Source organism: Canis lupus, chromosome 14 (assembly GCF_048164855.1).
Source record: "Canis lupus baileyi chromosome 14, mCanLup2.hap1, whole genome shotgun sequence".
NCBI lineage: Eukaryota > Metazoa > Chordata > Mammalia > Carnivora > Canidae > Canis > Canis lupus.
Window position 1 is genome coordinate 53,252,033 of NC_132851.1, and position 26,504 is coordinate 53,278,536.

Consider the following 26,504-nt stretch of genomic DNA (forward strand, 5'->3'; position numbering starts at 1 on the left):
CATTGTAAAACTGACAAAAACTGAAAACTTTTATAGCCATAAGCCACAATAGTCACTATTACAATGTAGGGCAGGTAATATGAAGGCTATTAGCTTAAAAATAATATATAGGAGTGTAATTAAACAGATAAATTACAAAGACCTACTATGTAGAACATTATTAGAAATCAGACATGAGTAAGAAAAAAGTAAGGCTTAGGCTACTAGACAATAGCTAGAAGTTTTTTTGTGTGTTATTTTTTTTAGCTAGAGTTTTAAAATTCTGACATTTGCATAATAGAATCTATAAGTTTTAGTTTATAAAACTGTTCTCTCTATAATTTTGAGGATATTTGATGTCCACATACATTTTTACCATGTTCCATGTTTCTTGAACAACAAGGAAAATATTTAAATTTATCCAGAGTGTTCATGTTCAGGCATTGCCAAATTATTTCAATCCATGGAACCAAGTATTATAAACTCTATTAATTATTTCTATTTGGAACTGTAGTGGCTAAGTCTTTTTTCTTCTTTATCTCCTTTCTTTGTTTCTTTGTTCATTAAGTTGGACTATGGAATATTCCATTTTACATAATCAGAAATGAATGTTATATCCAAAACTTGATTGGTCCTATAGCTGAGGAAAAGGAAAAAATCAGTGATAAGCTTCTAAAGTTATTACTTAGAAAATCAATGATCTACTGTGAGGTAACAACAGTGAACAGCTTTCTGGAAAGATGAGAGAGAAAAGCAGTGAGAGAGGATTAATGGAGCAGTTAGCACAGTATTGATTAGGCCTCAAACTAGCAAATTTAAGTCTGAGTCTTGCTAAAAAGGAGCAAAAGTCAATTTGCCCGAATAATAGTTTAATAACTATGTGATGAGAAAAACTTTCAGACATTGCATCATATTATGTGGTGTAGAACTGCATAAGATGGGTAGACCAGACACAGAAGGACACACACATATACACAGACAAAAAATATAAATGAGAAACATTCCGGTGGTATTTTAATTTTATTTTTCAGATTTTTACCTTCTCTTGATAATATATTATCATGTGAAATATTAACAAGTCATAATATTAACTTTTAAGAGCTTAAACAGTGCAACAGGGACAAATAGGTTCTTATGAAGACTTTAAAGTAGTGGGATTTTGGGACCTATGCTAGGAAGTTTATTTCTAGGAGAATAAAGGATAAATGTAATCATTAACTTAAAAAAGATTAAAAAAAAACAGAAAATTTGAGTCAGCTGAATACTTTATTCTACTTTAAAAATTTCTGGTAGTCTTAGTTTTTTTTATTTGAGAGAGTTATATATACTTGGGGTTTAAGCTAATTCTCATTAGTCAAAATATCAAGAATGATACTATTAACTAAATAAAACTTTCATACTTTGATACTCTTTAAACTCCCTAAAATGCTAAAAACACAAATGGTTAAAAGATATTGTTGTATATATGTGTATTGGTATTTATGGGGAGGTGTGATTCACAATATATGTGATACATAAAAATTATATAAGGAACATAGTAAAATCATTTGAATAAATATATCCATATATATAATACTCAAGAAACTGTGGTGGCCAAATTTATGGATAAAGACAAGGGTTTATGTTTTGATACTCTTAGGAACAACTTTTAAATCTTCTATGCTTTTGTTTTCATTTAAAAATAAAGATGAAATGTGAATTAGGATGGTAGTGCATTTTGGTTTCCGTATAATACACTTTGTTTTCCATATGAATACATAAAATAGTAAAAGTTTCTTTTACTTCAAGAATATTCCAATGTACATCTCCCTTTTCTTCTTATCTTTAATGTTCTTTTTCTCATGCCTCACTATCAAAACCATACTTCCATGACTCGAAGTCTGTAGAAACAAATAACAAAAATAATTGTCAAGTTTGATTGAAGGCAAATAGTTGCATTTCAAATTACACTAATGTAGTGGCTGGATAGATATGGTATTTATTTTAAAATAATAAACTACTGATAGTTATGTGTCAGCTTGATAAATGAGTTGAATAGGATATCTCATGCCTTCCAGCATTCTACTTTAACTTGTTTTAATTTGGGATTTCTCTGCCAATTAATAATTTTCACTCTAGCATTTTAGTTTACACATTACCAAGTAAAAACTAAAAACTTTTTGATAGGTAAAATGCAAGGTGTTAGTATTATAGCCACGTTTATGTTTGTAGAACTTAGAGGCAAATTCCTATTTAATATTTGAACTATGACCTCTTTTTTAATAAGGTAGTAAAGCTTTACATAAGCTATGACTATGATCAATAGTTACACCACAAACATAAGCTGTTTAGATGTTGCTTCTAAAATAAACCATCTGGCTACATGCTCTACAAATATCCTAAGAGCAGGAAATATAGTTATATAACAACAAATAAAGAAATGAATAAAGAGTTATAAAAATGTTTCATGTGTTCATAAATATGTGTATGACCTACTGAATTTTAGCTGGAAATTTTTCATTTTCTCTCAGCGTTTTTGTTTTGATCAAAGACATGCCATTTAAAAATTCTTAAATAATTATTGAGTAGAATAAAAACTCAAGATTATTTATATTAAGCAAGTATAGTGTTCAAATGAATACATGAATCAGCTTACCCTTTATTTAATTTAGTTGCTTACTAAAAACTAATTTGTATTATTCCTTGGTCATGCTTGATCACTAATTATAGAAGAATTAATTTCCTGTGCTTGATCTATTTAATTTATGTCTACCTGGCATCAAGGTGGATAAAATAGATAAGTGAAATATAGAATTTAAGAAAAAATAATCATAAATAATTTTGAGTTACATTGGAAAGGGGCAGCTCTTAGTTATCCAAAAGGAATATAAAAACAAGAAAAATAGAATAAATGCCTAATTAAATTCTACAGTCACCCAAAACTTGTAACATACTATCCAAATAACAATTCAGAATATTTTTAAATGTCCCCAGTCCAAGGGCACCGGTGGTGCAGTTGGTAAAGCATCAGACTCTTGGTTTCTGCTCAGGTCATGATCTCAGATGTCATGAGATCTAGCCCTGTGGCAGGCTCTGCACTCAGCAGGGAGTCTGCTAAAATTTCTCTTTCCTTTCTCTTTGCTCCTGCCTCCCTGCACTCTCTCTAAAATAAATGAATACATCTTTAATAAATAAATGTCCCTAATCCAGGACCATTACACCTTTTGTATGTGATTAGAAGGAGGTCTCAAGATTTATTTCCAGTAATGTTCAGGTCCCAGGAACAAGCTGAATTCTAATTTTGTCATGTTTTTGTGTTGTAGTGTTTGTTCATTTAACAATTATGTACTGAGCAGACCCTGCATTGAAATAATATCTAAGGTTTTATTATATAATTTTTGAGAAGAAAAAAATGCCATCTAATCAGCAAAATTTATAATTTTAACATGAATTTTAGGTTCCAGACATAAACAACATTCCTTACTAGTAGTGTTCATTTAGGAGATGACCAAAAAAGTAATACAAATAATGATTTTGAATCATGTCTCCCAGTCTTAAAACATACCAATGTATTAAATAGGAAAATGCATATGAAAATAGCGAGTTTGGATGGAGGAGAGGGGTGTGACATGAAATAGAATTTAAATATAATGAGTTCAAAGTGATGATAAATTAATCAAATACAAGTAGCATTAAATAGTTGAAATAAAACTTTTTTAAGGGGCAGCCCGGTTGGTTCAGTGGTTTAGCGCTGCCTTCAGCCCAGGGCCTGATCCTGGAGACCCAGGATAGAGTCCCACATCAGGCTCTCACTGCATGGAGCCTGGTCCTCCCTCTCTGCCTGTGTCTCTGCCTCTGTGTGTGTGTGTGTGTGTGTCTCATGAATAAATAAATAAAATCTTTAAAAATAAAAAAAAATAAAAGACATTATTTGTTGTGGGTTTTTCCTTTATGAAAATTGAATACTCTGTTATATAAGCAGATATTCACTATGTTAGTAGTCGGGGTAGATGGGAAATTTGCTAGTTTGAAACTAGAAAGATCCTTTTCAAATGAATATATCTGTGTAATTATGTCTCTATCAAACAGATAAAAGCAAAACTGTTCTTGTTAAGGAAAGTTGGGCCTTTATTCCCTTGTACTTGGTTTAACCATTCAGTCATGCAGTTGCATTTGAAAGAGGGTTAAATGTATTCTATTAAGACAGATGGCTGGCCAAAATAATCTAATCAGTTTCCTATATTCACAGCTATTCCTCTATGCCAATAATAACATGGATGCATAAAAAAGATTTCTTTCCTAGTTTTTGCTAACTGCAGTGTTTTAGAAAAAAAAAAGTCAAATTTGATTTATTTAAATAGAAAACTGTATCCTCAATTAAAACAATCTAGAATAACAGTAGAATTTGACAAATATTCATGTGTTAAACTATAATTGAACCCCCACAGATTGTCTATCAGTGGAACAACTAGCACCAGTCTTTTGACATTTCAAGAGCATAAAATAAAATATATACATCATACACAATGTAGTTGTTTCATAAATTGTCAAAACAAGGATTCATATTTGTCTTTTGGCACTACCTTGAACTGCTAACTCTCAGGGTTTTAATTAGAGATGCAAAGCAGATAATTCATGTCTTTTGTCATTTTATAGCAATAACTAGTATCTTTAGTATTGGGAAAGATCTCGGAGAGGCTATAAAGTGAATGAGAGACAAATATATGTTTACAAAAATAAGAATGGATACTAAATAATGCATTTTTATAGCATGTTTACAACTCAAACCCCATCATAAAATCAGCCACAAGAATAATAATCCCAGAAATAAAAAGAACAATTTAGCAACTACTTATTAGTGCTTTTAAAAATATTGCATGATTTTGATTAGTATTAGTAAAATAAAATCGAATTATTACATATGTGAGATCATTTTCTGAAAATGTTAATACTTTGTATTCAAAAGCATATTTTAAGAAATATTTTTAATTTTAAAATTATTTTTCATTAAGTATCTTTGATTTATTCAGTCAATTGATTGATTTAGCCAAATGATTTATTCAGCCAAAACAAGGGGGTTAATAATTGTTCATATTGTGAACTTTTAAATACTAATGTTCATAATTCACTTTCTTATATAAGTTGAGTATTTAGGACAAAAAGGATAAAAAACATGTGATAATCTTTTGCCAAGAAAAAAAATTGAAAGAGGCTGGCTTATGTTCCTAGGGAGATGCCAAGAAGGGCAAACTGAAACATAGTCATGAGAGAACTGGAATTGTAGTGTGAAAAAAATGTGAACCAAGGGAAAGAGCAAGCCGTCATCAGGAATGAGGTGAAACGTACGCACATCAAGAAGGCATAAAGCCAATTATTTCAGGAGAGCTACATTTCAAGGAAAGTGAATTAGTTCTGTGAACTACATCGCTTGCATTCTCTTTACTTTTATTTTGTGTATCCCCTGGTTTTGCCTCAGCAGACATTTGACACAATCTGCTTTCATTGTTCAGCTGTGAGATTTAATGGAAAGGTGTTATCCTCATGCTAATTATTACATATTAATCAAATGTCACACAGATTGTCATTTTATGTTAGAATTGTGGCTGTCAAAGTTGAGGAGATCTTCGAATGGATCTGTAATTTGACCAGAGAGACTCACTGGTAGGGAATAGAAACATATTACTTGGATTTAGATGTTTAAGTCCCAAACATTCAAGTAAGAATGAGCTATTTCAGTTTCTCAGTGTAAGGAAGCAGTGGTGTATTTAACAGTGACCATGTAGAATGTCGGAGTCATTTGAAATTGCTGAGTAAGGGGAATGGATCCATTTTATTTTGGAGTAGTTGTTGGGTTTTCTTTAGTTTTATTGTTTAAATCTTTCAGAGGGGAAGTTTTTGATGAATCGGGAAACTTATGCTACTAAGACAGAACTTCACCCTGAGTGTTATGAAGTCCAGGATGCAACAATCACAATAGAAAGAAAATGAATCCATTATGTCTATCTTTTCTGAATGTGTATGCTATTATAAATACTCCAGATAGACAGTTCTCTAAGAGAGTGGAGTTTGGTACGTAGAATACATTTTGTTCCTGGTGATAAAGTTGAAATCACTGTGATTAATATCTGTAAGAAGTTTAAAAAAAGAAAAAAAGAATAGATTTAAGCCAGGTAGGAGCAGGACTCCAATGCTATGATGACGTGTACTGTTTCTACATGGCAGATGTTGGAGTAGACTAATGATGGAGACAAAGCCAAGCAATGTTTGGGGTCATGAAATATTTACCCCCCGTGAGAGTAGAGTGTGAGGAATGGCTTTTACTGATAATGTAAGGAATAGAATAAGCAAGAAGTATCAGAAATATAAACACTGAAATAAATTTCTGGCAATTATTATGTTCAGTAAGTACATTTCTCTTTGAATTTGTGATAACTCGACATACCACAACAGATGCAAAGAAGATCATAGCATTTCTGGCCATATTTACATTTCGGGGAATTTAAACATACTTTAAGAGAGATGGTAATAAGTGCATTTGATTTTGTATGCTAACCTATGTTCTTAATAAGGTTTTCTACATTGTCCTAGTAAATTTTCAATCCTAAATTTTATGATTTTTAATAAAAAATCTGATCCCCTACATCTTTGAAGGCTCCCTACGTGAGCTTATAGAAATATGTAAATACAATTAATTGTCATAGACCCTAAAATAATGCAAATTTCCACTTACCTTATTACAGCTCCAAAATCAACTTTGTGTCCATTAATCTCATAATTTAAGTTATCATATATTAAAGTGAATTCCCTGGAAGAAGAAGTATAGATACCAAATATTAGAGTTAAGGGGCGATTAAACCTAATAGTGACAAAATTGAGAGGCCTGTTGGTCATTAAAAAATCTAGCATATTCTGTTCTACATTCATTTATTTTATATGAATATGAATACATATTTATTATATATATTCATTTAAAACTATTTTTTCCAAGTTTTCAAGGGCCTCTTTTTGCTTGCTTGCTTTTTTTTTTATATATATAAAGGTACAATGTCATATATTACATTCATTTCTGGGGTACAGCACAACATTTGATATTTGTTTATATTGTGAAATTATCACAGTAACTCTATTTAACATCTGTCACCATATATAGGTACATAATTTTATTTTCTCATAATGAGACCTATTCAGATCTACTCTCTTAGAAACTTTTAAATATGCAATACGGTATCATTAACTAGTCATCATGCTCTATATTATGTCACCATAATTTATTTATCTTGTAACAGGAAATTTGTATCTTTTGATTTCATTCACGTACTTTGCACACCCCACCCCTAAACCCCTGCCTCTGGTAACCACTAATCTATTCTCTGTGGCTATGAGCCATTTTTTCCCAGCCTTTGACTTATTTTATTTGTTTTAAATTCTACTTTGGATAAAAGTATAGCTAAACCAGCTTTTTCCATTCATATGTTTCCATGTGCATGGAATGTCAGTGCAACTCTGAATAAGTTGCTAATTTTTTTTTGCCTGTAAAATAACATAAAGTACTTCAAAGTAACATGAGAAGTGAAATACAAATTAAAACTATTCCTAGGAAATATATTTATTAAAGACTTACTATTGGAAGAAGAAATAAGAGGATAAGAAGAAAATAAGGCCAAGAACAGGAGTCAGGGATGAAGGAATTGAATATTGGATAGAGTATCCCTATGATTTAGATTCAGAATCAATAAAAGGGGATGGCCCAGGTGGCTCAGTGGTTTAGCCCAGGATCCAGTCCTACATCGGGCTCCCTGCATGGAGCCTGCTTCTCCCTCTGCCTGTGTCTCTGCACCTCTCTCTCTCTCCCCCCTCTGTCTCTCATGAATAAATAAATAAAAAACCTTGGAAAAAAAAGTATCAATAAAAGGATCCAGTAATTATGTTAGCAGATATAATCTTGGTTACCAGGGCAGGACAGAACCCCATATGTAAGCGTTGGGCCAAGATATTAGAGCTGGAATTGCCATCAATTTGACTTGATCCTGAGTTACCTAAACATCAAAATATGTATAAATCCCTATGGATTTTTCTAACTTGAAAAAAAAATGGGGTAGTAGATATCAGCTGTGAATACTGATAACCCTAACACAATCCAAGCAAATTATGTAACCTAGGATATGAACAAGACCATGAAAAGACTCACATATTTCAGTCTTGACCTCTAGGAATTTTGTTTCTCACAAAGTAGCTTTGCTCCAGACAGCACTCTTCTGAAAATATTGAGTATGTTAAATCACTAGGTTAGAAGCAGAACTTTTAATAGGAAGTTAGAAGTCAGGCAGGTTTTGTTCACAAAACCTCATTCCAAACACAAACTTCATTGTCATATTCAGAATATCCTGAGCATGGTTTGTATTGTCCAGGGAAATCCCCTGAACTCCATAGCCCAGATTTTTGTGAGTGTTTATTACAGTCTGTTAAGTTTACCTTCAGAGGCAGATTTGTAAATATAACTGTATTACAAATGGATATTACCATTCCACTAAATTTATAATCTATATTTAAAACTGTCATGTTTTCTGTTCTTATGCTTTGTTTAGATACAACAAAGTATGTCTCCTCTCAAATCTTCTGTTGGTTATGCATACAAGACTATTTAGAAGCACATTAAAGTGACTCAGTAATTGACATTTTACAAACAGGAGATCAAGTCGTGTCTCCCTCCCATGCAGGATGGTGTATCTACTTAGGTGGGATGCAATTTTGGCCACTCATATGAAAGTGGTATTTTATGTTCTTTGGTCTGTCTGCTTCTTCAAGCTTCTCTGCATTAGTGACTACTAATGCAGAGATTATTCCTTCTGTGAATCTATCATATAAATACATTGAACTACTCATATGTTTATTAATCATATAATTTATGACATCGATGTTATAAAATAAGCTATAACAGGGATATTGCGACCATATTGATTTTATGTGCCAATCCTGACTTTGCTACTGATTAGTTTGGTAACCAATCTTTCTCATATCTAAAATTAACATAATAATGCTCAAGTTTTATACCTGTTATAGTTTACATTATAAAGCATATGCAATTTCTAGTTTAGTGCTTAATCAGTAGTGCACTCAATAAACTGTGTGTGTGCGTGTCTGTCTGTCTATACCCTCATTAGAAGAGTGAACTGGATTGCTGATTTATATATCAGACAACTGTTCTAGGTTTAAGTAAAATTAGAGTTTTCTCCTTGTACTTGATTATTGGTACTTGATTATTTGTTGGTACACCAGAGTCGAGCCTCATTCTTGGTATTCAATACAACCTATCACTCAGTGTCACATTTATTTTTGCCCTAAAATTCTAAATAAGTGTGTATGCCAGTCATATCTATGGAAATACTGTATGTAATCAATTATAAATTGACTTCTTAAGGTGCATCCTATTTAATCAGTATAATCTCAGTACTATTAAAAAGATATTTATTAGAGTGATTACCTTAATATAAATTTTAAAAACATTTATATTCTAGATATAACTTGTATTTAAAACATTATTGTATATTCTTTATATGTTTAATTTCTGTTTATATACATGTATAAATATGAGTATATGTTTATTATGGAACATAAATAATGTTAATGTTAATATTAAATATTTTAAAAATAGAGAAATAGATTGATAAATTATTTTTTTAAGATTTTAATTCATTCATGAGAGACACACAGAGAGAGAGAGAGAGGCAGAGACACAGGCAGAGAGAGAGGCAGGCTCCATGCAGGGAGCCCAACATGGGACTTGGTCCCAGGTCTCCAGGATCATATCCTGGGCCAAAGTTGGTGCTAAACCACTGAGCCACCCGGGCTGCCCTAATAAAATTATTATTAAATTTTTTTAAAATTTTATTTATGATAGGCACACAGTGAGAGAGAGAGAGAGGCAGAGACACAGGCAGAGGGAGAAGCAGGCTCCATGCACCGGGAGCCCGATGTGGGATTCGATCCCGGGTCTCCAGGATCACGCCCTGGGCCAAAGGCAGGCGCTAAACCGCTGCGCCACCCAGGGATCCCATAAAATTATTATTAAAGCAGTATTATTAACCACATATTTATATTAGTAAAATATCCTTAAGTCCACAAATCTCTTTGATTTTTAACTTTGATATCAGCAAGATTATAGTGATCATAATATAGTATAATTAATTTTGTACAATTGGGATATTAGCTTTCATAATATCAAAATAGCTCTTGAACAATTCTTTAAATAACATATTTCCACATAAGCTGTATTTCCAGAAAAATTGTATTTTGAAACTTTACATATTATAAGAATTTTAACTTTTTGACATATTTGTAAGTTAACAAATCCCTAATATCATTAATACTATCAATCACATATATAAAATAATATGAAAAGTGTTTTCCAAAACACATTTTATTCTCACTAATTATATTTCAAACAAATTTTTAAAAACTGCTCAAGAAGACACTCCTTCATAATTTGTCATTTTGGAAATTCAAAATTTAAATAAAAAGTAATTTGCTAGAAACTGTCACCATTTTCAGCATTTGCAGAAGAATTTTCATATTTGTTTAAAGTCATGGTCCTTAGAAAATTTAGGGAAAAAAATTACTAGAACATTTCCTTCCTTTTTTTTTCTTTAGATTTTATTTATTTATCCACGAGAGACACACACAGAGAGGCAGAGACATAGGCAGAGTGTGAAGCAGGCTCCATGCAGGGATTCTGACGTGGAACTCAATCCAGGGATGCTGGGATCAAGCCCTGAGCCAAAGGCAGACGCTCAACTGCTAAGCCACTCAGATGTTCCCTTCTCCTTCCTTTAATTACAGGTTGTTTTGCCCTCCTCCCTTACTAAAGTCATTAAATGTCTCATTTTTTGCTTTATTCATCAGATATCTAGACATAAAGAAACTATCAGAATTCTATCTTGAGTCTAGTAACATGAGGAATCATTGGTTTTCTTTTACTTGCGGTAAGATGTCTAGGCATGACACAGCAAAATCATGATGAATCAGATCAAATAAATATTTATAGGAAGGAAAGTCAGTGAAGAAAATATTCATGTAAGTTTCAATAGCAATGGGACAGAGTTGTAGTTAAAATTTATTAAAATAATAAGGAGGGGGTGCCAGGGTGGCTCAGCAGTTGAGTGTCTCCCTTCTACTCAGGGCGTGATCCTGGGTCTGGAGATCGAGTCCCACATCCGGCTCCCTACAAAGAGCCTGCTTCTCCCTCTGCCTATATCTCTGCCTCTCTCTCTCTGTGTCTCATGAATAAATAAGTAAAATCTTAAAAAAAAATACATAAGGATGATTCCCCCAATACACTTTAATTGAATGTTCAGAATGGAATTATAGCAGTGAATAGAAGAGAATTACTGACTATATGCAAAAACATAGTGGGCCACATCTGCCGCTTTTCTTCAACTAATTTTGAAGTTTTCTACCAAGTAAAAGTTATTTTTAAAAATGGAGAAGTAACTAAAAATATGTAAAAGGGTGCTTGAATCAAAGAATCTTTATAATGTAAGGATATCATCAATACTAAAATAGCAAGATTATACCAATAACTAATTATCTAAATCACTGTTAATGACTATCAGCATGTTTAGTAGTTAAAGGTATTTCGAGATAAGCCAAATACTTTGCCAGAAACTTGAATGAAATAGTTGAAGTGCTGAGCCTCAAAAGTAAAAATAATTCTTATTTGCCAAAAAATCTCCTTTATTTGGGGCCTGTGGCTGGTGCACTCAGTTGGTTAAGCTTCTGCCTCTTGGTTTCAGCTCAGGTTGTGGTCTCAGAGTAGTGGCATCAAGCCCGGCATTGAGCTCCATGCTCAGGATAGAGTCTACTTGAGACTCTCTCTCCCTCTCCTTCTTCCCTTCCCCTCCACACACACTCTCTCTCAAATAAATAAATGAATCTTTGTTTAAAAAAAAAATCCCCTTTTATTCTTCTCTGAAAGATGATACAGATAAAACCTCATAAATCACTCATTATTTTGAATATTAATTATATTACTCTAGTGCCACATTTCTAGATCCATGGTTTAACAGCATATTTTTCAAATGATTATGTAAAGAAATGAGTATGTGTAAAAATAGGATGAAAATCTTGGTCTGCTTCAGAAATGGCCAAATTTCTATTCTTTTGTCATTGCTTAACTCTTCAGTCTGTTTTTCAGTGAACTTAAATATCATCATCATCACCACCACCACCATCATCAAATCTTCAAGTTCAAAGATTAAAGAGGAAAATAGTCTTTATCCTACCCACAATTAAAGACAAATGTAATAATTTGTCACTAGCATCCTTTCAACAATATCTTTTACATGAAAAAATAGTCAAGGAATGCCTGGGTGGCTCAGTGGTTGAATGTCTGCTTTTGACTCAGGGTGTGATCATGGAGTTCCGGGATCAAATCCCACATCGGGCTCTCTACATGGAGCCTGCTTCTCCCTCTGCCTATGTCTCTGCCTCTGTGTGTGTGTGTGTGTGTGTGTGTGTGTCTCATGAATAAATAAATACAATCTTAAAAAAAGAAAAGAAAAAGTAGCCAAAAGCAAGCCTTGTGCTCTTTTACCATGTAAATGAACGTGAAGAACTATTTATAACACAAATATGAAGTATAAGGACTCTGAAAGCATATAGCAGATTATTGTGCTGAAAAACTACTGTACCCATGCAACAAGTTCAAATTATTTTTAAAAACCTGTCTACTGAAGCTTTAGTAATACAATTATAGTAACAATTATCTCCAATTTTAGATTTATTCTTGTATCCTACTAAGTCGGTCTACACTGTTGATATAATGACAATGTTAGATAATTGATTCTCAAACACTTAGCATTTGGCCAGGATATGTATTTGGCTCCTTTTAAAAGTGGGACATCTTTTTTTTTTTTTTTTTTTTTTGAGAGGAGAGAGTGAGACAGAGAGAGAATCCCAAACTAACTCCCCACTGAGCATGCAGAGCCAACAGGAGTCTCAATGTCATGATCTAAGCTGAAATTAAGAGTTAGATGCTTAACTGACTGAGCCACACAATCACCCCTAAAAGTGCAACATCTTAAAAATCTACTCCTTTGTCCTAAGATACTTCACCTCTTCTCTTCTAATACATAAACTCTATATAAGTTTGGTTATCAGGTTGATTTATTCATAATGGGAAAGTGGAAGTGACTAAATATGGAAATATCTAGAAAAGCCTGAATCCTTCTATGCTGAATGGAAAAATATTACAGTGTACCCAAAACACATAAAGGAAATATTTGTATCCGGTTAGATCTTAAACCCAAGGTATAGTGAAGCATGAACTGGCAACCTGATTTTTTCCAAAGGTACCAAAGGCTTAAGAACATGTATAATTGTCCTGCCGCTTAGCTGGAAATTATGAATTTTACGCAAGTGACTTTGAAAAGCATCTTGGATTGTTTTGATCAAAATAATCATTCACAAATAAATCTGAGAACAATTAAAGTTGAATTTATTTGTTTTATCTTCCTCACTAATATAAAGGAAGAATAATTTAAAAATTCATTAATAATTAACATTATTGATCTGCTCTAAATACAAATGCCTGCGATTCAGTGTTGGATTGAAATTGCCTTGAATGTGATAAGCCCAAAGCATATATACTAATTATTCATACCTTTCATCTATCTGTAAACTGAGTGCTACTTATTTGCTGTTCTAGCATGGAAGAGGCTATTTGGCTTATATACTTCACAAAAATGAATTAAATTATAATATCTCAATATTTACAAAGAATATAGAGTGTTTTTCTGGGAAGAAATATCCAATTATTGAAATACTTTTATCAATTTAAAGAAGAATATTTACCAAATATTTCGTAGACTTTGGTCATGCTTATTTCATTTTCTTAAGGATCTGTCAAGTCCTTTTTTGACCTGTTTATACAACCTTTGCTTTCTTGCCACATGTTGTTTGCACTGGCTTTAGTGATTATACACACATATACACACAATAGCTATCATCTTTAGAGGATCTTTAAAAAAACAAACCATTCATATTTTAAGACATTTTCAGTACTATAATAATAGCAGATGTACCATTCCAAATAAAATTAGTTAGAAAGAAAATAGAAATAGGAAGGAACTAGAAAGAGAAGAGAAACCTAAAATTAATTTTATGGTAGTAATAGGGTACAGCTTTCACTTTTTACATTTTTAATAACGTAATTTATATATAAAAGTATATGTAAAGCACACTAAGGTCTGGGACTCTGAGACTTGCACTTGCTAACAATAGAAGTTTGAAATTTTGGTGAAAGAATAAGACAAATCTTAAAAGATGCAGAAGATCAAAGAAAGAATCTACACAGATGATACATATGGATTTTGCTTATGCAGTCATTTTGTCCTAAAATGGAGTTACTTGGGTGGCTTAGGTGATTGAACTTTTCTAATCTTAATTATCAGCAGAAATGTTGGTTCTTGTGCATATGTGGAAGTGGAATGGTTGACTCTACCAGTATCTTAGGAATGGGATTAAGATGTTTATCATTATATTTTAATATCCATAGGATATTTTGGATCTGTAGGAACAGAACTATATGAATTGGAGATGATGATACTAAAAAAGTCTTCAATGCATTTTCAAAAATTATCAGATATATTCAGGAGACTGTAGGGATTTATTTTCTTTGCAAAGGAGACTAAATAGTATTTAAAGTTTGATTCTGACATTTTTACTTACAAATTTCCTTCTATTCTTTACTATAAATTATTTTAAATATTTGAAAGTATTATTCAATTTTATACTTAGATGGAAAACTTTCAATCCACAACTTACATATTACCTCTCTTCTTTTCTCTAACTTACTCATCTCAGAAATACATACCACTAATTGGTTGTTCAAGTAAAAGAAAAGAGTCATTTTTTGATTCTCAAATTTATGTCCCTACATATGACCTTTTCTTTGAACCCTAAACCAATGTTGTTCTATTGAAACTTCCGCAATGGTAGACATGTTCCGTATCTGTACTGCCCAATAGGGTAAGTAGGCAGTAGTCCTGTGTACCTATTTAGCTCTTAAAATCTAGCCAGTCTAAATGACGAACTGTAATTGTATTTAATTTAAATTAATTTAAATTTAAATAGCCATATGTGGTTAGTGGTAACCATATTGGACAGCACAGCTCTAGGCATATATAGTCAACTATCTATATCTCCTTTTAGATATGCTGGAAGAACCTTAAGTTTAATATTCACTGAACTCAGGGCTCTTTATTTTTCAGACCAACTAACTCAATCCCTTTCATTTTCCTAATATTAATTCTGTCATTATTACTCTTTATCTCTTTACATCATTAAAGTTTGATAGAATTATCTCTATTTTAAACTATAGTGGCTTATGTATTTTTGCTATTTCCTTGATTATGGATATGTAGGTGATAAAGATGGATAAGCTCCCTCCTTCATGTTTCTTACATTATAAAGTCTGGAGTAGTGTTATATAGTAATCCTTCAATATCTCTTGAATATGTGAATGAATTAATAACATGCATTTAAAGGGAAAAATGACAATACTACAGTCAGAGACCAATAGTACTGAGATTAAAGACAAGAAGTTTGTAGCTAGATATTAATTCTATTGGATCTTCCTTTTATGTCATCTATCCTCAGGGAAGTGACTAATTTAACCTCAGTTCCCTTCTATGTACAAATAGATTATAAAAATACCTACTTTATAAAGTTCTTTTAGTACTGGGATAATATAAAGCTTGTGTATGGGAGATAGCCCATAAATGTTTACCATCAATAGAATGTAATAATATTGTTATTTCAGTTTTAACTTTGATGCAATGTATATCCTCAGCCAAGTTTCTTATGTTTTCTGGGATCTGTTTATTCATCTGCTCCATGGAGCAGTTGGATGTTATAATCTCTGTTTTTAGAACTAGCTAGCAAGCCTCCACAATTCTGAATATGAGTTCTTTTTCTTGTGCATATTTCAAGGGAAATAAAATTGGGCTAAATATGAACATACAATAAAATACATACTTTTCTTCACCCTACTCAGTATCTTTGATCAGTATTTTAGAATATTGACATGTCTCTACCTCTTCCGTTTAAAATACCTCAAAGAATCACAATATTGACCACTGAAAACAATTACTTTTGCTAAGTACAAATTTCAGACTATTGGCATTATCTAGTTTTCCTTAAAATTTTTATCACATTTTACCTTTTGAGAATTTTGTCTCCTTGGCAAAGTGAACTTACAAAAAGACAAAGGCAGGAAGACATAGTCACAACTGAGTGCAAACTGTAGGACACTTTGTTATTTAATGATTTTAACTGGCATCTTTATAAGCGGCATGACAGTGCCAATACATAAAAAGTAAAATGACCCAAAATTCTGATGCACGACATGTGTTACATTCAGAAGCGATGAAAGGAAAGTACATCTGGAAGAAAAAGATAATGGCTTTGTCTTGGACTGAGCAGTAGAAACCCTAACTGCAGCACATGTCCGTTAATCATCAAGTTACAGTAGCATGTTCTGGCAGTTGGATGGAATGGACTATTTGCATTAAAAATCCGTCAATTTAAAATGCAATAAAAACAAAAAAAAATCGATAATAATACATTTAAATTCAAAGAGTCATCACAGCACTGCAATAGCAATCAGTCATATTTACCAAGGCCATGTATGTAATAATCCTCCCAATCCCTATATAATTACTAGCTTTGCCTCTTGAATTATCAACAGCTCTCATGGCTTATTGCCTCATACTTGCTTAATAAGCATCTGCAATCAATAATCTTGCCACAGAGTAAGAGGCAACCAGCCAGTCAGGCTCAGGGTGTAAATGCTGCAGAAGTGATCATTACATCCGTGTGAATGACAAGGAGGTGGCCGTGCTAATGGGAGAGGCATGCAGTAAAGAGGTAATTTAGAAAATTTGTTTACTGGAATGTGTGGATCTTACCATGGCTGCTGGTATCTCAGCTCTGTGGAACAGTCACCCTTGAAAACACATCTTCAAATCCTTCCCAGAGGTGCTTTTATGGTGATCATCTCCAGCAGCTGTCTTCTGTAACTTGCTATCAACATCACACCTCCAGTTCACCTGAAATGCTTTTCTCCAACTGAAAAGCAAACAGTTGTTTTATTCATTCACTTGTCATATGATGGAGAACAGGAATTTATATGCAAATTTGAGTATTGGTGACAAGAGTTGAAGGACCATTTGTAGTTGTCAAATATGTTTGGAAACCCCTATTAATGCCATTCACATGAAAAATGAAATGGAAAATCCCAATAGAGAAAGTGTGTTGTATAGATAGCAACACACTGCTTATTTTATTCAATCTGTTGAATTATAAGGATCCTCATGTTTTCACAAAGAGGACAATTGGAAACACCATCAGGATGATATTGTGTCATTTTTAACCTTGTAAATATTAACTATGCTCATTGCTGTTATTACTTAACTTCAATATCCACAATTTAGGAGGCATAAAGAATATATTAAAAACTGCATTTGTGGGGATCCCCGGGTGGCTCAGCGGTTTAGCGCTGCCTTCAGCCCAGGGCATGGCATGAACCTGGAGACCCGGAATCGAATCCCACATCGGGCTCCCTGCATGGAGACTGCTTCTCCCTCTGTCTGTGTCTCTGCCTCTCTCTCTCTCTCTCTCTCTCTGCTCCTCTCATGAATAAATAAATATAATCTTTTTAAAAAAAATTAAATTAAAATAAATAAAAAATAAAAACTGCATTTGCTCCCAAAGTATTTGTATTACGTGGGTAACACAGAAAAAAAAAAATCACTTAAAAAAGGCTCAGGAGTGCTTGTGTTATATTCTTATTTGGAAGTGATATTATAGATCCATTGAATTGTTTTTTTGGTTTTCCACATTTTTTTAATTGAAGTACAGTTAACACACAATATTACATTTGTTTCAAGTGTATAGTATAGTGACTTGACAACTCTATACATGTGACGTTCACAAGTGTAGATACCATCTGTCACCATACAATGCTATTATACTATTTACTATATTTCCTGTGCTGTACTTTTCATCTCTGAGCCTTATTTATTCTGCAACTGGAAGCCTATACCTCCCACTCCCCTTCACCCATTTGCCCATCCCCCCAGCTCCCTCCCCTCTATCAACCACCAGTTCTCCGTATTTATGGTATTTTTTTATGATTCTTTCTTGTTTCTTTGTTTTCTATTTTAGATCCATATTTATGTGAAACCAAATGGTATTTGTCTTTCTCTGGCTTATTTCATTAAGCATAATGCCCTCTAGGTCTGACTATGTTGTTTCAAATGTCAATCTTTCATTCTTTTTTATGGCTAATATATATATGTATATATATATTTTTTTCCACATCTCCTTTATCCATTTGTCTCTCAATGTAGACTTCGGTTGCTTCGATATCTTGGTTATTGCAAACAATGCTGCATTAAATATAAGGGTGAATATATGTTTTGGGTAAATACCTAGTAGTGGAATTACTGGATTATATTGTAGTTCTATTTTTAATTTTTTGAGGAACCTCTACACTGTTTTCCAAGGTGGCTACACCAATTCCCACCTAGTACATGAGAGTTCCTTTTTTTCTTCACATTGTCACCAATACTTCCTGTCTTTTTGATACTAGCCATTCTGAATGGTGTGAGGGAATAACTCATTGTGGTTTGGATTTATATTTGCCTGATTATGAGTCATGTTAAGTATCTTTTCACTTTCCTTTTCGCCATTCGTATCTTGTCTTGGAAAAAAAGTCCTTTTAGCTCTTCTGTCCATTTTAAAATCAGATTATTCTTGTTGTTGTTGAGTTGTATGAGTTCTTCATATATTTTGGATATTAACCCTTTATCAAATATATCATTTGCAAACATCTTCTATTCAGTAAGTTACCTTTTTGTCTTGGTAGTTTCCTTTGCTATGAAAAAGCTTTTTATTACACATAGGTGCTTTTTATTCTGGTATAAGGCCATTAGTTGTTTTTTTTTTTTTTCTTTTGTTTCCCTTGATTGAGGAGAAATATCTGGAAAAATAAAAGTGTTGCTAAGGCCAATGTCAAAGTGATTACCACTTATATTTTATTGTGGGACTTTTATGGTTTCGGGTCTAACATTTAAATCTTTAATCACCTTTGAGTTTCTTTTTATGTATAAAAGAGTGGTCCAGTTTTCCCAACATCATTTATTGAAGAGAACTTCTCTTTCCCATTGTATATTCTTGCCTCCTTTATTGTAGATTAATTGACCACATAAGCATGGGTTGCTTCTGTTCTGTTGATCTATGTGTCTTTTTGTTCCAATATCATGATGTATTGATTACTATAGTTTTGTAGTATATCTTTTTTTCTTTTTTAATTATTTGTCTGAGACATGGGGAGGGAGAAAGAGGAAGGGTAGAGGAAGGGTAGAGGAAGAGGGACAAAATCTCAAGTTGATTCCCCATGGAGCACTGAGTCTAGAGTCTGAGCTGGGGCTCAAACTCACAACCATGAGATTATGACCCAAGCCAAAAATCAAGAGCTGTCTGAATGCTCAACTGAGCCATCCAGGCATCCCTATAGAGTATCTTGAAATCTGAGATTGTGATAGCCTGAAATTTTATTTTTCTTTCTCAATATTGCTTAGGTTATTTGGGCTCTTTTGTAATTCCATACAAATTTTAAAATTGTTCTATGAAAAATGCTATTGGTGTTTGGGTGATATCCCTATTGATGATAGCGATTACACTGAATATGCAGATTGCTTTGGGTAGTACAAACCTTTTAAGTATATTAATTCTTCTAATCCATGAGCATGGAATGTCTCCATTTGTTTGCATCATCTTTAATTTTTTTCATCAGTGTTTTATAGTTTTCAGAGTACAATCTTTTACCTCCTTGGTTAAGTTTATTTCTAGGTATTTTTTTTTGTACAATTCTAAATGGAATTATTTTCTTAATTTCTTTCTGATATTTCATTATTCATGTATAGAAGTACAATATACATCTATATATTTATTTTAAATATGCATATTTATTTAAATATATAAATATTTAAACATCAAATATTAAAACTTTACTAAATCCATTTATTCTAATAGTTTTTTGGTGGAGTCTTTCAGACTTTTATGTGTAGTAGCATGCCAAATAGTGACAGTTTAACTTCTTATCGATTTAGATGCCTTTTATTTTTCTTTCTTGTCTGATAGCTGTGACTAGGACTTCTAGTATTATGTTGAATAAATGATAGGGGACATCTTTGTCTTGTTCCTGTTCTTAAGGAAAAAGCTCTCATTTTTTCACCATTGAACACAATGTTGCTGTGGATTTTTCCTATGCGGCCTTCATTATGTGGAGGTATGTTGTCTCTACACCCACTTCACTGAGAGTTTTTATCAGGATACTGAATGGTTGTTGAATTTTGTAAAGTGCTTTTTCTGCATTTTGAGATAACATGATTTTTATTCTTCATTTTGTTAATGTGATGTATCACATTGATTTACAGATATTGAACCGTTGTTGCGTCTCTAGAGTAATGACACTTCACCATGGTGAATGATCCTTTTAATGGATTGTTGAATGTGATTCACTAATATTTTGCGAGTACTGAGTTACATTTTCCATGAATTTAGCATAGTTCTATACTGTAAAATGTGTTGCCCAGTACAGAATTACAATGTGCCCCCACTTACTGGATGGGATTTCTCTACTCTTACCCATTAGAGTGGAGCAAAATCTTACTGGTCTATGGTAAATCTCTCTTCAGGCCCCTATGGAGATTTCATCAAGGAACGACTGAGGGTGTTAACCTTCACATGGTCAGAAATTGAAGGGTAGGTGACTATTGTCGAGTCTCACCACCAGGAATACAACTAAGGATATAAGTAAATCAGGGCAAGTGATTTTCATTACAACATGTTATATAATGGCTGTCATTTTATTATTTTTTAAAATATTTTTTTAAAAATGATTCATGAGAAACACAGAGAAAGACAGAGACACAGGCAGAGGGAGAAGCAGGCTCCATGCAGGGAGCCCGACATGGGCCTCGATCCCGGGTCTCCAAGATCATGCCCTGGGCCGAAGGCGGCACTAAACCACTGAGCCACCCGGGCTGCCCAATGGCTGTCATTTTAGATTTTTAGTAGGTTCTAGAATTATATTTCAGTTTATTTGTTGTCCTTATATCTTTTGGTAATTCTTCATAGTACTAACATTTTATTTTAGTAACTTTGGGGAAGCAAAACAAAAATTAACAAAATTCTATATGTAAATCTCAGGCTTGTGGATCAAGTACAGGATGAGTAGAATCAATGGAAAGTAATGATTCTCTGGAGTTTGTTATGAGATGACAAAAAAAAAAAGCATAGTGAATTATGTTGGGATATCATTTGGGTGTTATATTAGAAAGAAAATAATCACATGTTCTTTAGAAGTACAATAAAGGCAGGAAACAACAAATGTTGGAGAGGATGCGGAGAAAAGGGAACCCTCTTACACTGTTGGTGGGAATGTAAACTGGTGCAGCCACTCGGGAAAACTGTGTGGAGGTTCCTCAAAGAGTTAAAAATAGACCTGCCCTACGACCCAGCAATTGCACTGTTGGGGATTTACCCCAAAGATTCAGATGCAATGAAACGCCGGGACACCTGCACCCCGATGTTTCTAGCAGCAATGTCCACAATAGCCAAACTGTGGAAGGAGCCTCGGTGTCCATCGAAAGATGAGTGGATAAAGAAGATGTGGTTTACGTATACAATGGAATATTACTCAGCTATTAGAAATGACAAATACCCACCATTTGCTTCAACGTGGATGGAACTGGAGGGTATTATGCTGAGTGAAGTAAGTCAGTTGGAGAAGGACAAACATTATATGTTCTCATTCAGTTGGGGAATATAAATAATAGTGAAAGGGAATATAAGGGAAGGGGGAAGAAATGTGTGGGAAATATCAGAAAGGGAGACAGAACGTAAAGACTGCTAACTCTGGGAAACGAACTAGGGGTGGTAGAAGGGGAGGAGGGCGGGGGTGGGAGTGATTGGGTGACAGGCACTGGGGGTTATTCTGTATGTTGGTAAATTGAACACCAATAAAAAAAAATACAAAAAAAAAAGAACTGTAGAAGTTTATGGTTATGTAAAATATGTAAAATAACCATTTCACTGGAACATTTGTTACCCTCTTGGTATTTGTTGTTATTGTTGGTGGTGGTGCTGTTCTTTTTTTCCAATATATTTTGTGTTTCCTGAAAAAAAAAAAAAAAGGTGAATAAAAAGTAAAAAAAAATTAAAAAATAAAAATAAAATAAATAAATAAATAAATAAATCTAGCAAAGAAAAATATATTGTCATTGTTTGCAACAATTGGCTCCTTTTACTGCCTATATTTAGGCCATGTCTATTTTAATATTTTAGTAATATCTCAAACTCAAAGTACCTGGTACTAAATTTATCAATTTTTGTCTTTCCATTTTGTCTTATTTCCAAAATTACGACAAGATTACAATCTTTCATTGTTAGGAAATACTATATGTTCTTGGCAATTTTATACATATAAATAATTAAGTATATAAGTACATAACTATAAAGCTTTAGTTGTTTACATTCATATTCATGAAATTTTCTGCAAGATTTCTATGATTAAAAATTGTGGCTTCTAGTATAATAAACTGGAAGAAAAACTAAGCAGAGTAGAATTATCTGTATGATCAACTTTTAATAAATACTGAAAAAAACTCAATGACCACACATCTCTGTGTGACCAGTTATATTGGCACTAAGTCATGCTACCTTGATTTTCCTAAGATAATAATAAAAGCATTGAGTTAAATATTCTATCTTTGTGATGCATTCAGTCACAGTAAAGGAATAAGTAACATCCTGTATAGAAAACTATATAGTTCAAGTTTAGAAAAGAAATGGGAGATTGAGATATACTGTGTCACACAGCCATAGAAATCTCCAGAATTAAGAGCACATGATGAAATACTTATTATCGGTCATGTCAGCAGCAGTGATTTTCAAATGTCATTCACCATATTAATGCTGCTAATTTGAAAATGTTAAGATTTTTATTCATATTTGACATATACACTTGGTTTGATACACTGTTCTTCAAAAGCTAGAAGCATTAAATGTTGCATTTGTGCACATTCAAATAACATTATAAGAAAATAGTCAAAACTGATTGTTCACATACTATTCAAGTTTGAGAAATACCACTATGCTAAGACTACTGAGTGTATAAGGAGTATCAGTATATTAATCTTTAATAAATCCCTGAAGTTCAAGAAGTAGAGACAATTATCTCAAATTTTCTTCCCACTAGAATATTTCATAAGAACTAACATTCATCCTCAGTGTTTTTCTAACTCATCAGGTATATTTCCTGCCTTTGCATCTATTGTCACTGCTGACTCTCTTGACTGGAATTGTTCTCAGATCCCATCCTCACTGACTTAATTTGACTAACTATCTCAACTAACAGCTTCTCTCCACTCTTGACTTTAGTATATATTCTCTTGAAAAGTATTATTTGACTCTTGACACATTTTACTTTACTTACTATACATACAGTGAATCGTATATCATTCATATATAGATAATGTTTGTGTATATCATATACATATCATTATATACAATTTGTTTCTGGGATCCTCCAAAATCTATAAGCTCCTTGAAGAGGACTACAGAGAAAAGTGCCTTGTAAATAGAGAATGCACCATAAACATTGTTTTAAATGCACTCAGGGTAAGAAATCTGACCAGGGTCAGTGTATGCCAAATCTCCATTAGAGAAGCATATGAGCATTTAAAAGGGAGACGTATTTGGGGGCATTTAAAGGGAAAATCTTTAAAGAAAAGCCTATCATTCCCTCCTCTATTTTTATTAAATTTTTAAAGATTTTATTTATTTATTCATGAGAGACACAGAGTGAGATGCAGAGACATAGACAGAGGGAGAAGCAGGCTCCCTACAGGGAGCCTGATGCAGGACTTGATCCCAGGACTCCAGGATTGTGACCTGATCCAAAGGCAGATGCTCAACCACTGAGCCATCCAGGTGTCCCTCTCCTCTCTTTATATAAAATATTATTCAGTCCCTGAAGGATCTATTCTTTATTAAGGATTAATACATACGGGGATCTCTGGATGGCTCAAGGGTTGAGCTCCTGCCTTTGGCCCAGAGTGCAATCCTGGAGTCCTGGGATTGAGTCCCGCATCAGGCTCCCCACATGGAGCCTGCTTCTCCCTCTGCCTGTGTGTCTGCTTCTCTGTCTCTCTATGTATATCATGAATAAATAAATAAAATCTTTAAAAAAAGGATTAATACATACACATGGTTTTTATTTGTCTCCATCATTTAGCATAATGTTTTTCTACAGTCCACCCATGTTATAGCATGTGTTGGTACTCAGTTCCTTTTTAGAGCTGTTTAATGAGCCATATGTACAGGTGTCACTGTATACACAGACCAAATTCATTTACCTATTTGTCATTTGATAGACATTTGTGTTATCTTCACTTTTGGATATTATGAATAATGCTGCTATGAACTTTTTTGCAGAAATTATTTTGTGTGGATATCTCTTGGATATTACACTTAAGAGCAGAATTGTGGGATCAAATAAACTCCATATTTAACATTTTTGAGGAAAAGCCAAAGAGTTTTCCAAGTGGCTGGTCTATTTTCTGTTTCAATGACTGCATGAGAGTTCCATTCACTTTACATTCTAGCCAGCACTTGTTATCACCCTTATAAAATTATTACTATAGCCATTATAGTGGGTGTAAAGTGGTATCACTTTATGGTTTTGACTTAATTTCTTTAGTAGCTGATGATGTTTAGCAGATACCTTCATCTGCTTGTTGGTCATGTGTGTATTTCTTGGATAAAGGAAGAAATACATTGTGCATTTTTAATTAGGTTGTCTTTTAATTGTTGACTTGTGAGAATTCTTTAAGAATTCTGGATATCAGACTCTTATACAATTTATACTTTGCAAAATATTCTTCCATTTTGTGGATTGTCTTTTCAAAACCTTCCTTGACCCTGTCCTCTGAAGCCAAAGCCATATTTATTTACTTTTATGAGCTTGTACTTTTTTGTGTCATGTCTGAGATATGACTGCTTAATCAGTCACAAAGCTTTGTATCTATTTTTCCTTCTAAGAATTTTATAATTTTATATAAAATTTATTTTTTGAAAGATTTTATTTATTCATGAGAGACACACAGAGAGAGGCAGAGACATAGGCAGAGGGAGAAGCTGGCTCTCTGAGAGGAGCCTGATGTGGCACTCAATCCCAGGACTCACTCTGGGATCACAACCTGAGCCAAAGGCAGATGCTCAACCATGGACTCACCTAGGTGCCCCAAGAATTTTATAATTTTAGCTCTTAGATTTAGGTTGTTCATTCATGTTGAATTAAAATTTGATTATGATATAAAGTAGGCACCCAAATTACATCTTTTGAATGCAGATATCCAGTTCTCCTACTACCATTTGTTGAAAAAAAAATTGATCTATTGAACCATCTCAGCACTTTTATTGAAAATCAATTGGCCATAAATGTATACAACTTTATTTCTAGATTCCCAGTTCTATTTCATCGAACTATATGTTTATCTTTATTCTAGTAGAACAGGATCTTCATTACTGTGACTTGTAGTAAGTTTTGAAATAGGAAGTTTTAATCCTCAAACATGGTTATTCTTTTCAAGTTTCTTTAGCTATTGTGAGTTATATGCATTTTCATATGAACTCCTGGATCACCCTGTCAATTTTTACAAAGAGGCCAAATGAAATTCTGATAAAAATTGCAATGAATCGGGGATCCCTGGGTAGCTTAGTGGTTTAGCGCCTGTCTTTGGACCACGGCGTGATCTTGGAGACCCAGGATAAGAGTCCCGCATCAGGCTCCCTGCATGGAGCTTGCTTCTCCCTCTGCCTCTCTCTCTCTCTCTCTCTCTCTCTCTCTTTCTGTTTGTCTCTCATTGATAAATAAATAAAATCTTTTAAAAAATTGCAATGAAACTATAGATCAACTTGGGAGTAATACCCTCTTAATGGCAGCAACTCCAATCAATGAACATGGGATAGCTTCACATTTATTCTATTTATAAATTTATTCCATATAAACTGTAGAAAAACATTATGCTAAATGATGGAGGGAGACAAATAATAAAATAAAAAAAAATATTTATAATTTTATTTATTCCATTTATTTACTTTATTTTTTATAATTTTCAGCATACATATTTGATACTTTATTAAATTTATTCCTAAATAATTTATTGGTTTTGATGCTATTTTAAATTGAACTGTTTTAATTTTATTTTCAGTGGATTATCACACTGTCAGCATTTAGAAATACAATTAACTTTTTTAAAAAGAGTTATTTATTTGAGAAAGAGGGAGAGAGAGCACACTCATGAGCAGGGGGAGGGGCAGAAGGAGAAGGAGAGGCAGAGGAGACAATCTGAAGCAGATTCCTCACTGTGCACAGTGCTTGCCATGGTCTCAATCTCCTCATTCTGAAATCATGACCT

At 33.2% G+C, this 26,504-nt stretch overlaps 1 long non-coding RNA gene across 1 annotated transcript in view; it reads right to left on the reverse strand.

Moving 5' to 3' along the window:
- Positions 1 to 1,025: 1,025 nt before the first annotated feature.
- Positions 1,026 to 26,504, reverse strand: part of LOC140603492 (uncharacterized) — a 37,527-nt gene continuing 12,048 nt past the window's right edge. Inside the window, exons 2-5 of the long non-coding RNA XR_012006483.1 lie at positions 16,923 to 17,082; positions 13,807 to 13,972; positions 6,689 to 6,763; positions 1,026 to 1,859 (exon numbers count right to left, since the gene is read on the reverse strand). This is a non-coding gene — a long non-coding RNA (uncharacterized lncRNA). The remainder of the gene's footprint in view (positions 1,860 to 6,688; positions 6,764 to 13,806; positions 13,973 to 16,922; positions 17,083 to 26,504) is intronic.